The sequence below is a fragment of the Triticum aestivum genome, chromosome 2B, assembly GCF_018294505.1.
Source record: "Triticum aestivum cultivar Chinese Spring chromosome 2B, IWGSC CS RefSeq v2.1, whole genome shotgun sequence".
NCBI classification, from domain to species: domain Eukaryota; kingdom Viridiplantae; phylum Streptophyta; class Magnoliopsida; order Poales; family Poaceae; genus Triticum; species Triticum aestivum.
Genome location: NC_057798.1, coordinates 211,899,375 through 211,915,923, shown reverse-complemented (window position 1 = coordinate 211,915,923; position 16,549 = coordinate 211,899,375).

The window sequence follows — 16,549 nt, the reverse complement described above, 5'->3', positions numbered from 1 at the left end:
TGTTTTGTCCAATGTATACCAACGGATATTTATCTTAATGACCATCCAGAAAATTGAGGCGTCCTTATAGTTGGATAACTTATGTTTTCGGCCTTCTCGTTTTTTGCGCCCTTTTACCGGTCTTTCCTTATAAATAGACCCGACCAGGTATTTGTTCATTCTCCCCCTTCCCCTTCTCCTTCCTCTCGCACCCCAACTACCGCTCGAGCTCCGCCGCCGCCACTGCGCACCTCATCTCCGTCAACCTTGGCCGCTAAATCGACCTAAATCCGTCCAGAGAATGGCGGCGCCCCTCCGCGATAGATCTGCCGCTGTAAGTTTTCCCCTTTCTGCATCTTAGATCCATGCTAGGGTTTGCGAGTTCCTCTGTACACTTCGTAGTTCATCTTGGTTTCTTCGTGATTCTTCTGCCGCAACCTCTTTTGATCCAACAGCAGCATAGAACTCCTGCAGTAGCTGTTTTGCATCCATTTTTGGCACCAACAGATCCTATTTCTTTGTAAAGAAGCCTCATTGTAACGCATGAACTCCTCTATACCATGTTTTTAGGTCTAGAAATTTTTCTTTTCTGAACAGCCATTTGATCCAAAATAGTAGCTAAAGTTTGTGAAACTTCTTTATGTAACACTTCGGCAAAAACCTGTATTTGTTAGATCCACCTAGTCACGGCGACTCTTATCACCCGCTTAAAAAGGCAATGCTCAATTGATAACCTTGACCACCCATGGCGGTTTAAACAACTTTAACTGCTTATGGAGCCTATGGCGGCTTAAATAATCTTGACATAATTATCCTTATACCATTAGGCCCCTTTATAAGCCGCCATCTTGAATATGCACTGTAATGTTTTTCTCTCCGGCTTAAATTTGAACCGGCAATTTTTACTCTGCCTTAGGCTTTCATCACAATGGCACCAAAAGCACCCACTTCCTGCAACTGGGTCAAATCTATTGTCACAGGCAGCACACTTGACGACTTTGTGAAGACCGACTATCTGCCGAAGAAGGAAATTATGTCCTATCGTGCTCCTAACTCAGAGGAGGAATTTCCTCAGCCCAAAACGGGGGAGGTTATTGTTTTGACGGATCACATGAATCGGGGTTTCTCTCCACCCGACTCAAAATTCTTCAGAGATATTTTGCACTTCTTTGACCTCCGCCCTCAAGACATCGGACCCAATTTCGTGTCTAACATCTGCAATTTCCAAGTGTTTAGCGAAATATACCCTGGGAGAGAACCCAACATATTACTTTTCAGAGAATTATTTTACTTGAACCACCAGAATGAATGCGCCAAAGGCCAGAGCTTGGAACTTGGTGGTGTCTCAATCCAACATCAGAGAGACGTAATCTTTCCTTATGCCAATCCGTCGAGTCATCCCAAAGACAGGAATCAGACATGGTTTTATTGCGAAGACACCTTTCCAGCTGGTGAGAACCGTCTGCTCGGTTTTTGTGCTCTACGTCTTGGGTCCAACCATCAGCTTCCTGACAAGATTACAGCCGCCGAACACAAAACACTCGCCCCCACCCTAGCTAAGATCAAAGCTCTGCTAGGGAGCGGGTTACCTGGCATCGACTTAGTCCGGGTTTGGCTCGCCTAGCTGGTCATTCCATTGAGCCGCCGCCCCGGCTTGATATGCACCTACACAGGCAAAAAGGATGACCCTCTGCGGCACAGCCCTGATGACTTGCCTGAAGATGTCATCAACGATATGACAAAGTCCCTTTTGAATGAGAGCCTAGCAGATTGTGGTAAGGTGGGCTTAGCCCCCTTTTGCGAGGCTAACCCAGCTCCAGCGATAAGCCGCCCATCTGAATAAATTACTTTGGTTTTTCGATGTTTTGTCCATACACATACCTCTGCTAACTCTTACAGGCGGGTGACAAATTCTGGAAGGTCAAATATGACCATGACGCTGCGAAGAAAGCCAGGAAGGCCAAGAGAGCCGCCAGGAAAGAGGCTGCAAAGAAGAAGGGCAAGAAAGCCACCGCCTCTGACTTGCTTTGGCTAGAAGATTCTTCTGAGTTAGAGGTAGCCCTTGACTCTCTTGGCTCCTTTTTTAACCATCTTATTGACACTGATTATCAGCAGTAGGACACAGGAGCAAGCCATAGCAAGGATGAAGAGGTAACTATTATTTCCTCCGACTCCGAGCCTTTGCCAAGACAGAAAATCCGTAGAGTAACCCGGAAAGTAAGATTTTCACATCCCTTAGCTTATCAAGATCCTCAATTTCTTTTGAAGCAACAGATTCATGAGAGCCGGAGGCAGACCCGGACCGGCAAGGATGCGGAGCTCTCCTCCGGCTTGCCGAACACCCCAAGGAAGCGCCGGAACGAGGTCACCTCTGATTTAAATCTCTTTTATCCTTTGACGGGTCTCACTCGTCAACCACTCAATTCTTCCGACTCGGATTATCAGGAAACTTCCCCTTCCTCCGGCGACTCAATGCAGTCTAATGTTCCGACTTTCAAGACCACGCCAGGGTAATGATAACCTGCTTATCATGTATTCATTTCAGTTTGTTGTATTTTCCCCCAACCTTTTGATTTTATGCAGTGGAAAAGCAAAGCCCAGCAAAAGGGTCAAGAAGAATAAACTGGCCGAAGAAACGGTTTTAATTGAGCTGGAACTTGGAACAGCCGCGCCTGAAACCTCCACTAATGAACTGCCACCTCAGCCACCACATGACATGCCAACGCCAACTGCTGACCCGCCTGCCGAGCGAGCCGTCGATGGCTCGGAAAACCCGAAAGTTCCTAGCCCGGTCAGGACGGATGATCCTCAGGACACTGATGTCGAGATCACCAAGACCGGTTTTGTTGAACCGGGGAGGCCAACCGTGCTGACTAAGTGTTCCGCCAAGGAGGAGCATCTGGAACGCCGTCGGGTCAAGCTTGATGTCACTAACTATACTCACGTGAGTATTGGAGAAGTCTTTTCTGGCTATATGAGCCAAGTGCATAGCAGCCGTGACATTGAAATTGACATGGTGAAGCAGATGCACCAGAAGTTTGAGGTACAGTTCTTTCTCTGTACTCATTTATCCTTACTATGCTAGCCCCCAAGTCTATTGCATATGTTGAATACATTGTAGACTTAGAAACAAACTTAGTGGCATTAGTAACATATTTGGATAACATATAGAAGAAAGTCAGCTTACTCCATAGTCCCCAAGGGGCGGCTTAACCAACATGGTTGAGCCAGTCCTTCATATGGTTGTATAGAATAAAGTATTTGAAGGGCTTGAACAGCAATATGCATTATCCCCCGAGTGCCAAGTATTGTTGCTTGCAAAGTGCTTGGGACTTACTGTCGTGAACCGCCACTTTAAGTAAAATTCTTCGGTAGACATTAGCACCCAAGTGCCAAGTGTTGTTGCTTGCAAAAGCCTTGGGACTTAATATTGCAGCTTGATTGTCCTGATTTTGACCCGGTATTTATATAGGCCTCCACTAGTCAACTTGAATCAGAAGTGTCTTATCTCAAGAACCGCCTTGAGGCCCAAGAAACAGAAACCCAAAGAGCTGATTCCAAGTTTAAATTTAGTGTTTCTGAACAAGAAAAACTAAAGAAAGACTTTGAAATAGAGAAAAAGGATTCGGCTGATGAAAAAATTGCATTGATTAATCGAGCTGAGAAGGTAGAGGCGGCTCTTGAAGAGACAACCGGTGAATTATCCGGCTTAAAACACCATGTCTCTCAAATGGTCTCACTGATCTTTAGTAAGTCATCCTACAAGTGTTAAATGCTTGAACCTTCAATTAATCATATAAATTGGAATCGACTCACCTGACAATGTTTATGCAGGCCCCAGGAGTTCAAATTTGAACCAAGATATGCTGATCAAGCTAAAGGCGGTTTATACGCTGGTGGAACAACTGTACACCAGGTCTCAGCATGCCCTAGCCTCGGTGGCCCTGTCCAATGAAGTGCCCACACTTCTGGTAGATGTGCTAAAGAAACTTTCTGTGCTACCCCAACGATTCACCGAATTGAGGCGATCGTCTGTGAGAGCCGGAGCTATGGCTGCCTTAAGTCGGGCCAAAGCTTGGATACCGAAGCTAGACCCGGCAGACCACGCGACTAGTTATCCAAGCTTTAAGGAGGATGGCACTCCCTTTGAACAGGAAGACTTTGCCGCTTGCGTGAAGGAGATACGCCCTCTGGCCACCCTGATAGCTGATGAAGCAGATCTCTCCAAGTACCAGCCTGGCTATGATGCAGAGAACCGGAGATTCCAACGCCTCATTATAAAGTGACCAGCCTAACCCCCCACTCCGTAAGCATACCTTCGCCTCTGAAGTTGACCCGACCAGACTAGTTGATGATGAAGCTCAATTTGAAGCTTTGAATGGCATTGATGGTTGATGTCTACTACACAACCTTCTTCTTGTAGACGTTGTTGGGCTTCCAAGTGCAGAGGTTTGTAGGACAGTAGCAAATTTCCCTCAAGTGGATGACCTAAGGTTTATCAATCTATGGGAGGCGTAGGATGAAGATGGTCTCTCTCAAACAACCCTGCAACCAAATAACAAAGAGTCTCTTGTGTCCCCAACACACCCAATACAATAGTAAATTGTATAGGTGCACTAGTTTGGTGAAGAGATGGTGATACAAGTGCAATATGGATGGTAAATATGAGTATTTGTAATCTGAAATTATAAAAACAGCAAGGTAGCAAGCGATAAAAGTGAGCGTAAACGGTATTGCAATGGTAGGAAACAAGGCGTAGGGTTCATACTTTCACTAATGCAAGTTCTCTCAACAAGAATAACATAATTGGATCATATAACTATCCCTCAACATGCAACAAAGAGTCACTCCAAAGCCACTAATAGTGGAGAACAAATGAAGAGATTATGGTAGGGTACGAAACCACCTCAAAGTTATCCTTTCTGCTCTATCTATTCAAGAGTCCATAGTAAAATAACACGAAGCTATTCTTTCCGTTCGATCTATCATAGATTTCATACTAGAATAACACCTTAAGACACAAATCAACCAAAACCCTAATGTCACCTAGATACTCCAATGTCACCTCAAGTATCCATGGGCATGATTATACGATATGCATCACACAATCTCAAATTCATCCATTCAACCAACACAAAGTACTTCAAAGAGTGCCCCAAAGTTTCTACCGGAGAGTCAAGACGAAAACGTGTGCCAACCCCTATGCATAGGTTCATGGGCGAAACTCGCAAGTTGATGACCAAAACATACATCAAGTGGATCACGTGAATATCCCATTGTCACCACACATAATCACGGCAAGACATACATCAAGTGTTCTCAAATCCTTAAAGACTCAATCCGATAAGATAACTTCAAAGGGAAAACTCAATCCATTACAAGAGAGTAGAGGGGGAGAAACATCATAAGATCCAACTATAATAGCAAAGCTCGCGATACATCAAGATCGTGCCATAGAGAGAACATGAGAGAGAGAGAGAGAGATCAAACACATAGCTACTGGTACATAGCCTCAGCACTGAGGGTGAACTACTCCCTCCTCATCATGGAGAGCGTCGGGATGATGAAGATGGCCACCGGCGAGGGATCCCCCCTCCAGCAGGGTGCCAGAACAGGCTCCCGAGAGGTTTTCGGTGGCTACAGAGGCTTGCGGCGGCGGAACTCCCGATCTATTGTTATCTTCAATGTTTTTAGGGTATATGGGAATATATAGGCGAAAGAAGTCGGTCGGGGGAGCCACGAGGGGCCCACGAGACAAGGGGGCGCACCCAGTAGGGCGGGGGGGGGGCACCCTCCACCCTCGTGGTCACCTCAAAGCTTCCTTGACTTCAACTCCAAGTCTCCTGGATCACGTTCGTTCCAAAAATCACGCTCCCGAAGGTTTCATTCCGTTTGGACTCCATTTGATATTCCGTTTCTTCGAAACACTGAGATAGGCAAGAAAACAACAATATGGGTTGGGCCTCCGATTAATAGGTTAGTCCCAAAAATAATATAAAAGTGTGTAATAAATCCCATAAACATTCACTACAAATAATAAAATAGCTTGAATGCTTCATAAATTATAGATACGTTGGAGACGTATCATCCTCCCATCTAGCCTGCTCGAAGCTTGGCTGGTCGGTATTGTTTTCGTCTTCGGCATCATCCGGAGTGCTATTGTCTCTTGTGTCGGTGTCGCTGTTTTTGCTATGGCCGAATTTAGAACGGCGCTGCTGACGTCGGTGCTTTGGTTGCTTCTCAATAGGATCACCATCCGTTGCATCCCTTTGACCCTCGCCATTGTCTTCTTTGGGTGTGTCCACCATATAAATATCATATGATGAGGTGGCAATCCAGTGCCCTATGGGCGGTGGTTCCTGTTCTTGTCTAGCATAGTCGTCCATACCGTCGATGTCTTCGGAGTCGAAATCAAGCATGTCGGTTAAGTCGTCGACAGTGGCTATTAAGTGGGTGGTGGGTGTGTAACGAATTCCTTCATCGTCCGCTTCCCACTCAAGCCGGGCATATTTCGGCCAAGAGTCTCCTGATAGGGAGAGATATTTTAATAAGTTTAGCACATCACCCGAGGGCAAGTGCTGAAATATATCCACGGAGCTAAACTCCATGATCGGTGCCAAGTCAGATTCGATAGGCACAGATGCGCGTGGTTCGGAGCCTATGGCCGGAGACGAGTCCGAGGGTCCGATGATACAAGTCTCCTTGGAAGTGAGACCTGTTTTCGGCTCTATAGCCACTGAGTGTGCGGCCTCCATGGCGGGGTCCATCCACCTGTCCTCGGATGGCACGATCTGCTCTGGATTTAAAGCCAGGGCAGTTACAGGTGCGAACTCCTGAACACTGTCCGACGGCCGATCTAGGTCATGCCCATCGCAAATGTGGGGTGTACCTGTCATTGGCTCGAATCCGTCGAAGATCAAGTCTCCGCGGATGTTGGCAGTGTAGTTCAAGCTTCCAAACCTGACCTGATGGCCAGGGACATAGCTATCGATCTGCTCCAGATGGCCAAGTGAGTTGGCCCATAGTGCGAAGCCGCCGAACACAAAGATCTGTCTGAGGAGGAAAACCTCACCCTAGACCTCATTGTTGTGGATGATTTGAAGGAGACATCAAGCCTTATGGTAACGACATAGTGGAACTCTCAATGAAAGCACCAATGTCGGTGTCAAAACCGGCGGATCTCGGGTAGGGGTCCCGAACTGTGCGTCTAAGGCTAATGGTAACAGGAGGCGGGGGACACAATGTTTACCTAGGTTTGGGCCCTCTCTATGGAGGTAATACCCTACTTCCTTCTTGATTGATCTTGATGATATGAGTATTACAAGAGTTGATCTACCACGAGATCATAGAGGCTAAACCCTAGAAGCTAGCCTATGATAATGATTGTTGTTGTCCTACGGACTAAACCCTCCGGTTTATATAGACACCGGAGGGGGCTAGGGTTACACAGAGTTGGTTACAGAGAAGGAAATCTACATATCCGAATTGCCAAGCTTGCCTTCCACGCAAAGGAGAGTCCCACCCGGACACGGGACGAAGTCTTCAGTCTTGTATCTTCATAGTCCAAAAGTCCGGCATAAGCATATAGTCCGGCTGTCCGAGGACCCCCTAATCTAGGACTACCTCAATTGTCATGTTTTCTTGTATGTGCAAACAGAAAGAATGCATTTTGTGGATATTGATGTGTTCTTGTTCATGCTGTGACTGAAAAGAAAGTGGGAGAAAAAAAGAGGAAAAATGAATCATGAAGACGACACTGATCCTTGGTTTTCTCAAAGGCCAGAAACGCCCCCTTGGGATGCGGCAGAGTACAATCAACTCGTTTTTGTAGGGCCGTTGCTACCACTACTAGAGCAGTACGCAAACATCGGTATGATGCATCGTCAAAAAAGGGGCAGTTGCCCTATTTGTGACGAGGAAGATGGCATTCTACTTATGTCCTACCATGTCATTTTTTCGCAGGTTCTTATGACCCAACCACACACAGGGATACCATGGAAAGTGCGAGCACATGGCGCAAATGCTAACAGATGTACGGGCGACCAACTTCAAGTAGCCAATGTGGAAAATCAAGGTAACGCGTACCGAAAAGAAACATAATGGTGTCGACATGAAATTAAACTTGCAAGGATGGCAAAGACTTACGAGTTGTATGAAAAAACACAGGGCCTTCATCTAGCGCCTGGCAACAGGCGGCAACCATGTACCTGCCATCAACCTCATACACATGTGAGACGAATGAAGTGAACTTGTGGACAGTGATTCAGGTGAATGAACTTAGGACAAATGCAGTTGCCATGCCTGGACAACTGCATTTGCCATGATTGGACAGGTGCAGTTGCCATGCATGGATAACTGCATTTGCCATGCCTTGGACAAATGCAGTGCTACTCCTTGGTTGCCATGCATGCACAACTGCATTTGCCATGCCTGGACAAATGCATTGCCATGCCTGCACAGATGCAGTTGCCATGTCAAATTAAATGTCGTTGCCATACCGAATGTGATTCATGTATCTAAACAACTATGGATGACAAGTGTGAATCAAAATCTGTGTGGCATGGTTGAACTACTACATGTGCCATGTTGTACAAACTGCAGTTTCCAGGCATTGACCAACTACTAAATGATCACAGGTTTTTATGGTGGAACCACACCGGCAAACATCTCATGGAAAGCTTCACAGTTGTAGTCCAATGCTATTGAAGATAGAGCACATCAAGTTGGAATGACAAACCAGATGCGGTTAGTGCATGCGGCACAACAAGGTAAAAAATATGTGAACTAACAAAACAATAGTGCATTTGCTTTTGTGGAAAAGCATGGGGGAAAATGGATTTGTCACGGTGGTGGCGGAAAACAACAAAAATGCTACCAAGTGGACATGTGCACCTAGAATGCATGTTTTGATGATAAAAGATGTTGGTTGCCATGCATTGGCAACAATAGTTTCCATGGTTGTTGAACTGTAGCTGCCATGCCTAAAAAACTACAGTTGCCATGCATGGCCAGATGCAGTTGCTATATTTCGTTACAATAAACCTGCCACTTACACACGTACCTTTTTTTGCAGGGCCTTCGACTACAATTAACAGCGGCACGGGGACATCTACTGCGGGAACATCTGAGCACATGGAAGAAGCGCTCCACCACTAGTCAACAGTCCTACCACAAACAATGCAGAATCAGTGTCGGAAATGGCAATCGTTCCAGTGATGCCGACAAGCACACCTTTGCACACCAGCACAAGCAACACTCAACTACATGAAACAGCCACCAATACTGAACTGAATGATGAAACTGATGAAGAAGCACAAGGGGATGAAGAAGATGGGCAATCAGAAATGATGGTACCTCAAAAACCATATGTTGCGCAGAGATTTGATTCGTTTGCAGATGCCAAGGAATTCTACCAGACATATGCAATGTTCCATGGGTTTGCGGTGAACACCGAATACCATAGGAAAATTAAAAAAAACTAACGAGTATAGCAGAGGTGAGATAAGGTGCTACAAGGCACGAAGGAACAAGAAGGGGAAAGGTGTTGCCCCTGTCATGCCGAAACGAAAGAGAGGTATCATTGTCAAGACAGAATGCCCTGTCTGGTGCAAGCTAAACGCAGATGGAGCACAGTCGGTGGTCACCGACTATTTCGATGAACACAACCACAAACTCATAAAGAAGTTTGATCTGGTAAAATTTCTGAGCGCCCACAGAGGATTCAGCCCCCTCGAGAAGAAATTCGTAAAGTTGCTACATGATTGGAACGTCGGTCCGTCAAGAATGGTCCAAATACTATCCCTGATCCACAACGGAGATGGTAGACTGAGTAGTATGCCCTACATACCAGCAGATGTCACAAACCTAAAGGCAAAGTACCGTAGAGAGGGTGGGATAAACTTGCACCAATTATGGCGCACCTCCCTCCACCTCCTCCCACCTCAGGCGACTCCCATGGCGATTCTAGGGTTTAACCCTAGGATCTCCCTCCGACGACCCCAATGGACGGCCTCCTCCACTGGGATTTCTCCCCCGGCCTCAAGGTCGAGGCACAGGTGCGTGCAAGGTTTGGATCTACGGTCCACTTCGTCCCCAACCCCGGCTCTAAGGAATTCTTCCTTGAAGTCTCCTTCTCCTCGGCGTCTTTTCCCCTCTCGGTGGATTCGGTGGGTTTGGCCCTTCAGTCATGTATTGGAGGTCTTAGTGATGGTTTCAATGTCATGCGTTTGGGTGATCGCCATTTTCGGTTCTCAGTGGCCTCAAATCGTGTGGGGCATTTCATTTTTGGATTAAGGGACCGTATTTGGCTGGACTTTGTCTGTCATTTTCATCTTCATCGTAGTATGGGTTCAAGTCCCCGGCTCCCCTCATGGCATGCTGATTCTGAGCTGACTGGTTTGGCTTCCTCACCGGGTCCGGCTATCAAATCTAAATGGCTTTCTACTCAGAGTAAGCGACCCTTGGATCCCGCATCTATTCCAGTGCTGATGAAATTGGGTTTCATTCTGCCGCCGATGGACTTTCATTCCGGCGAGCCCTCAGATCAGATCTCCTTTGGAAGTTTCTTTAATCCGGTTTCTCCGGATTCTTTTCAGATTGGTTCAATATCTTTACCTATTTCTTCCGATATTCCTGGAAGGTTGCCTTCTTTTCGTGGTGAACAATATATTGTGGATCTGTGGGATTTAATCCCGGATGATACTCTACTTTCTATTTTGGATGGCTGGCAGGCCGGATATGATAATGATAGCGTTAAGCTTATGGTCCAAGTATCGTCAGTCCCAACCAAAGAATATATTTACAAAAGGCTTTTGCATTGCTCTCTCTGTGATCGTCTTGGTCATGTTGACGAATCTTGCACTGGAATTTTTTGTCAACACTGTGGGGATGATTCTGGTGTCTGCGCTTGTTCTGCTCCATTTACTGATGATCATGAGCATGTGCCATGCAAGGTGGGCCCGGATCCTTTGGGTTTTCCATGTACTGCTTGTTCTGCGTTTGACCATATGACTAGGCTCTGTCCTAGGCTTCGACGCTGCCCTCTCTGCTTCCGTCTGGGCCACAAGTCACGAAAGCCCAAGGCTTGTACTTTTTTCCCTCGTTGGGCCTGGAAACGAAAACATCTAACACAATCGGAGAGGATCTTACCTCGGGTTGCTGTGGATGAGTCTGTGGTTGGTAACTCTATGGAGGTTGGTATGGCCCGTGTTAATAGGGATTCACATGGTCGTTGGATTTGGAAACGGAAATAGATAATCCCGCACCTCGCGGACGTGGCTAACCCTCATTGCTTGACGATACGCCTACCTGGTCAGGGTGTAGTCAATTCTGCCTGCCAAAAACCCCAATCGGGTGAGCCGACGCCCTCCTCGAGTTCCACACCCACGCCTCCAACATCTCGATTCTTCTCGCCTTCGACCTTGAGCAAGAATACCACATCTCCTCCTCAGACGAACTCTCTCAAGCAGGCGCAGTCCCCGTCTCCCTCAACCATGGTGAACTTCCTAGTGAGCCCGTTTGCCTTCGCTCCGGATGGATCGACCTTTGATCATGGGCCTGCTCACTGCGTCCAGCGTCATGTCATGGTGGTGGATGATCCGCCTCTGAACCATGATAGGTACGCCATCGTTTCTGTCCACCCTCCGGTTCCTGATCATCAGAAGGAGTTCTGGTTAGCCGAGGTCTACCGCATTATTATTGGGGATTTAGAGTATGAACTGCTTGATGACTTTGTTTACCCGTTGGGTATCGGGTGTGTGGTGTTTGCGGATATGGAAAGTAGAGATGCTGCCATTAGAGAAGGACCACATGCTTTGACTGATGATTCCACCTTCTCCCTAGTTCCGCATGACGAGAGTATCAATATGCGCATGCCTGCTTTCGAATATGAAGTTTGGGTTATGTTTCTTGCTTTCCCAATGGATTATCAAACTGAACATTATGTTCACAAGGTTGTTTCTAACTTTGGAAAGCTGCTAGTCTGGCCCCGTCCGGGCCAGAACAAGGCTAGAATCCTTGTCAAATGCCATATCAAAGATGTTGCCGAGGTGCCTCACAGTCTTGTGATTACCAGGGTTGGTTTACTGCCAGGTCTTGCCCGCTCGTGGTCGGTGCATGTCTATGTTCTGAATGGTAGGAACATTATCCCAAATTTAGTTGGTAATGAGGATGTCCCACCGCTCCTGAATGCATCTCCACATCCATACCAGCTTCCTTACTACACCCTCATGCAGCAAGCGCGAATTGATGAGATGGCTGCTCAAGATGCTCTGAATGAGGCTGCATGGAACGCCCCTGAACCTGCTCAGGAAGTTCAGGAGAATGGGTGGGGGTGTGGCCTGTGATCCCTCCACCATATACTGGGTTCAGTTTCAGGACATTCTTTTAGTATGATGGACCGTCACTCATGGATGGTGTGGATCCGGAGCATAATGTGCACAACAACCTGTCTGATATTTGGTCATCTGACTCTGAGTTTCAGGCGGTGGAAGCTTTGGCCGACGGATTTGTGAATGGCAATCCTGTGGCTAGAATGGAGTTCGTCAGAGCCGGAGGAAGCACTGTTTATCTTCAAGTTGCTGCTGATCATGAGTTTCTGCTTTGGATCGGGAGGATGTTCAAGCGCATATACACACCAGCTATCACCTTCCAGCGTACTGCTCCTGCGATGGTGCCCCTCAACCCTTTCAAGATAATTCAGAACCATCTTAATACCGCGGTTGCAGCCTGGATTGAATGTATGAGACCTGAACCTGATGTCCTCTCCATGATCTTTGCTACTACATTTCAGTGGGGAACAGTTGTTGTTCCACCGTCTTTGCTACGTTCTGAAACCAGGGCTCGGTTATCCGCTGCGGACTGGGATTTGCCTGATCATTCTCCTTGCCTCAAGGCGATCACGCAGCTTGTCTCAGCAGATGTGGAATCTTAGTTAGTGACTCCGTCAGACCAGCCTAATGCGCTTCAGGTGATTGCATCCTCCTCTGTGTTCAATGCTCCACCACATCGCAATGTGTTAGTGCCTTTGGACACCACTGCTGTCAGACGGAGTACTAGATCCAACAAGTATGATGGATTCAAAATCAACCATGCTTCCGACACTAAGCGTTCCAAGTCAAGGGTGAAACCACGTGAGACTCCTTTTGTCACTGCTGTTTCTTTGGCTGCTGCTCCTGTGCAGGTGCTCACTTCTGCTTGCCCCCCCAACGCCGATCAAAGATCTTAAACAGATGGGAAGCAATTGTGGAATTGCTCCGGAAGCCCTCTCCCATGAGAAGCTGCTGGATGACCAGCACTCGTTGGTGGTTGCTGAAGACTGAAGTCTTCTTTTCTGATGAATAAATCATGGAACATGCTCTCATGGAACATCAGAGGCATAAACTCTGATGCAAAACTTTTGGCTATTAGGAATGCAATCGATACTAGCGGTTGTTCTGTGCTATGTATCCAGGAAACTAAACGTGAATCCTTCGATCTTCCTTTTGTTAAAACTTTCTGCCCCAAGCGTTTCGATAAATTTGATTTTGCACCATCAGTGGGTGCCTCGGGTGGTATCATTATCATTTGGAATAGTTCTGTGTTTATGGGCACACCTTGATATGTGGATTCTTTTGCGGTGGGGATTTCTTTTGTTGCCACGCAATCGAACGATTCATGGAATCTGATCAATGTCTATGGCCCCTGTTCTGGCCAGCGTCGGGTGGATTTCACAAATTGGCTCTTTGACCTGAATATTCCTGATGATGAAAACTGGCTGATTCTTGGTGATTTTAATTTTATTCGATCCACGAATAATAGAAACAAACCTGGGGGTGACGCTGCGGACATGCTATTGTTTAACGAGCTCATCCGTTCACAGTCGCTTATGGAATTACCTGTGAAAGGCCGGGCATATACCTGGAGCAATATGCAAGATGATCCTCTACTGGAACAATTGGATTGGTTCTTCACGTCATCTTGTTGGACTACATCATATCCAAACACGATGGTCCTACCTCTGGGGAAGCCGGTGTCCGACCATATCTCGTGCGTGGTCACAATTGAATCGAGTATCCCCCGGTCCAAGCTCTTTCGGTTTGAGAATTTTTGGATTAATCATAATGGGTTCATGGAGATTGTTGCTAGCTCATGGTCTAAGGCATGTCACACGCCCAATGCTGCAACTCGCATATGCAAAAAGCTTAAAACCCTGAGATATGATCTTAAGCGATGGAGCAAGGGTGTCTCAAAACTTAAAATTATGATTCAAAACAGTAATGAGGCTCTAGCTATCATGGATACTCTTGAGGATAAACGACCTTTATATGTCCAGGAATCAAACTTCAGGAAGATTTTGAAAACCCACTTGCAGGTCCTGCTCAAATACCAGAATGAATATTGGAGGAAGAGATGTACTATCAGGTATTTTCGATTTGCTGATGAGAACACTAAGCTCTTCCAATCGCTGGACAGAGAGAGATATAGGCACAATGCTATTGCCATGCGTAGAGTTGGTAAGGTGGAAATCCATGACCATGTTGGCAAGGAGGGGGTTCTGTTCAATACATACAAGGAACGCTTAGGTTCTTCTAAACCCACCAACATGCGGTTTGATATCTCTAGGATAATCCGCCGGATTGATGGGTTGGACCAACTAAGTGCGCCCTTCTCTACTGAAGAGATAGATGCTGTTATTAAGGAAATGCCTAATGACAGAGCCCCCGACCCGGATGGTTTCAATGGTTGTTTTCTTAAGAACTGCTGGCAAATCATCAAGTCAGACTTTTACGACCTGTGTCACGCTTTTCATGCAGGTGGGCTAGATATCACTAGCATTAGTGAGGGATACATCACCCTGATTCCAAAAATATCCTCTCCGGAAACGGCTAATGATTTTAGACCAATTACCCTACTGAATTGTTGTCTGAAAATCATTACAAAGATCCTGGCTAACCGACTGCAGAAAGTTATTCTCAATATCATCCACAGGAATCAATATGGTTTTATCAAGGGGAGGACCATTCAGGATTGTCTTGCGTGGTCGTACGAATATATTCATCAGTGCCATTCATCTGCGAGAGAGATTATCTTGCTTAAGCTTGACTTTGCCAAGGCCTTTGATACGATTGAACATGCCCCCATGTTGGATATCATGAAGCACATGGGATTTGATGAAAAGTGGTTATGTTGGATGGAAACGATCTTTGGTTCGGGAGTTTCATCTGTCCTCTTGAATGGTGTTCCCGGTCGGAAATTTCAATGCAAATGTGGCGTACGGCAGGGTGACCCTCTCTCGCCACTGATCTTTGTTCCTGCAGCTGACCTGCTCCAAGATGCAATCAACGACGCTTATGCCCAGGGCCTACTGGAGCTTCCTATTCCTCGTGAAAATGCAGGTGACTTCCCGGTGGTGCAATACGCTGACGACACAATCTTGGTTATGCAAGCTTGTCCTACACAGGCCGCCCGCATGAAACTTATCTTGGAGGATTATGCAATTTCGGTGGGGCTCAAGATCAACTTCCGTAAATCAACCCTCATACCCATTAACGTCGACCACCAACATGCTAGTGAGTTAGCAGAGGTCTTTGGCTGCTCTGTTGGCACCTTGCCGTTCACTTACCTCGGTCTCCCCATGGGAACAACGAGGCCGAGTGTTCTGGATCTCATGCCGTTGGTGCAATCGGTTGAGAGGAAAACTTCCACCGCCTTATCGCTGATGTCGTCGGGGGCCAAGCTGACTCTGGTCAATTCGGTGGTGACCTCCATGCTGATCTATGCGATGTGTACGATCAAGCTGCACCCCAAAGTGATTGAGCATCTTGACAAACTACGCCGATACTGCCTTTGGGCGAAAAACTCTGATGATGGGGTCAAAACCAACTCCCTTGCTACCTGGGAGCTCGTTTGTCGACCTAAACGTTGTGGTGGCCTTGGTGTTATTGATATCAAGATGCAAAATGTCGCACTCCTCCTAAAGTACTTGTTCAAGTTCTACAATCGTGAGGATGTACCCTGGGTTCAGCTATTCTGGGATGCATATTACACAAATAAGGTACCACACACCGCTGAATTGGTGGGTTCCTTCTGGTGGAAAGACGTGATGCAGCTTAGTGGGACCTTTTGGGGGATCACCAAGGTCATCCATGGGGATGGTTCTAGCTCTTTGTTTTGGAAAGATGTCTGGTTTGGTGATAATGACTCCACGCTGATGGACATGTATCCACGAGCCTTCTCCTTTGCCCTAAACGAGGATGACTCCATTGCCAAGGTTCTTAAGACCACTGATCCGGCCACGATCTTCAGCCTGCCTCTTTCAATCCAGGCCAGGGAGGAGATCAGAGAGATTCAGCGTGGGTCTACGCACGTCAGACTGGGCAGTGACTGTGCCGACACTTGGGTCTGTGATCTAGGGCGTTTTTCTTCCAAAAAGTACTACAACCACTATTTCAGGTAGGTGGTGGCTGATGAGGCGTTCTGTTGGCTCTGGAATTCCAAAAGCACGATCAAGTTCAAACTGTTCGGATGGCTGCTCCTGGTTGATCGCTTGAACACCAGGAACATGCTGAGGCGGCGACATTTTGCTGTAGCC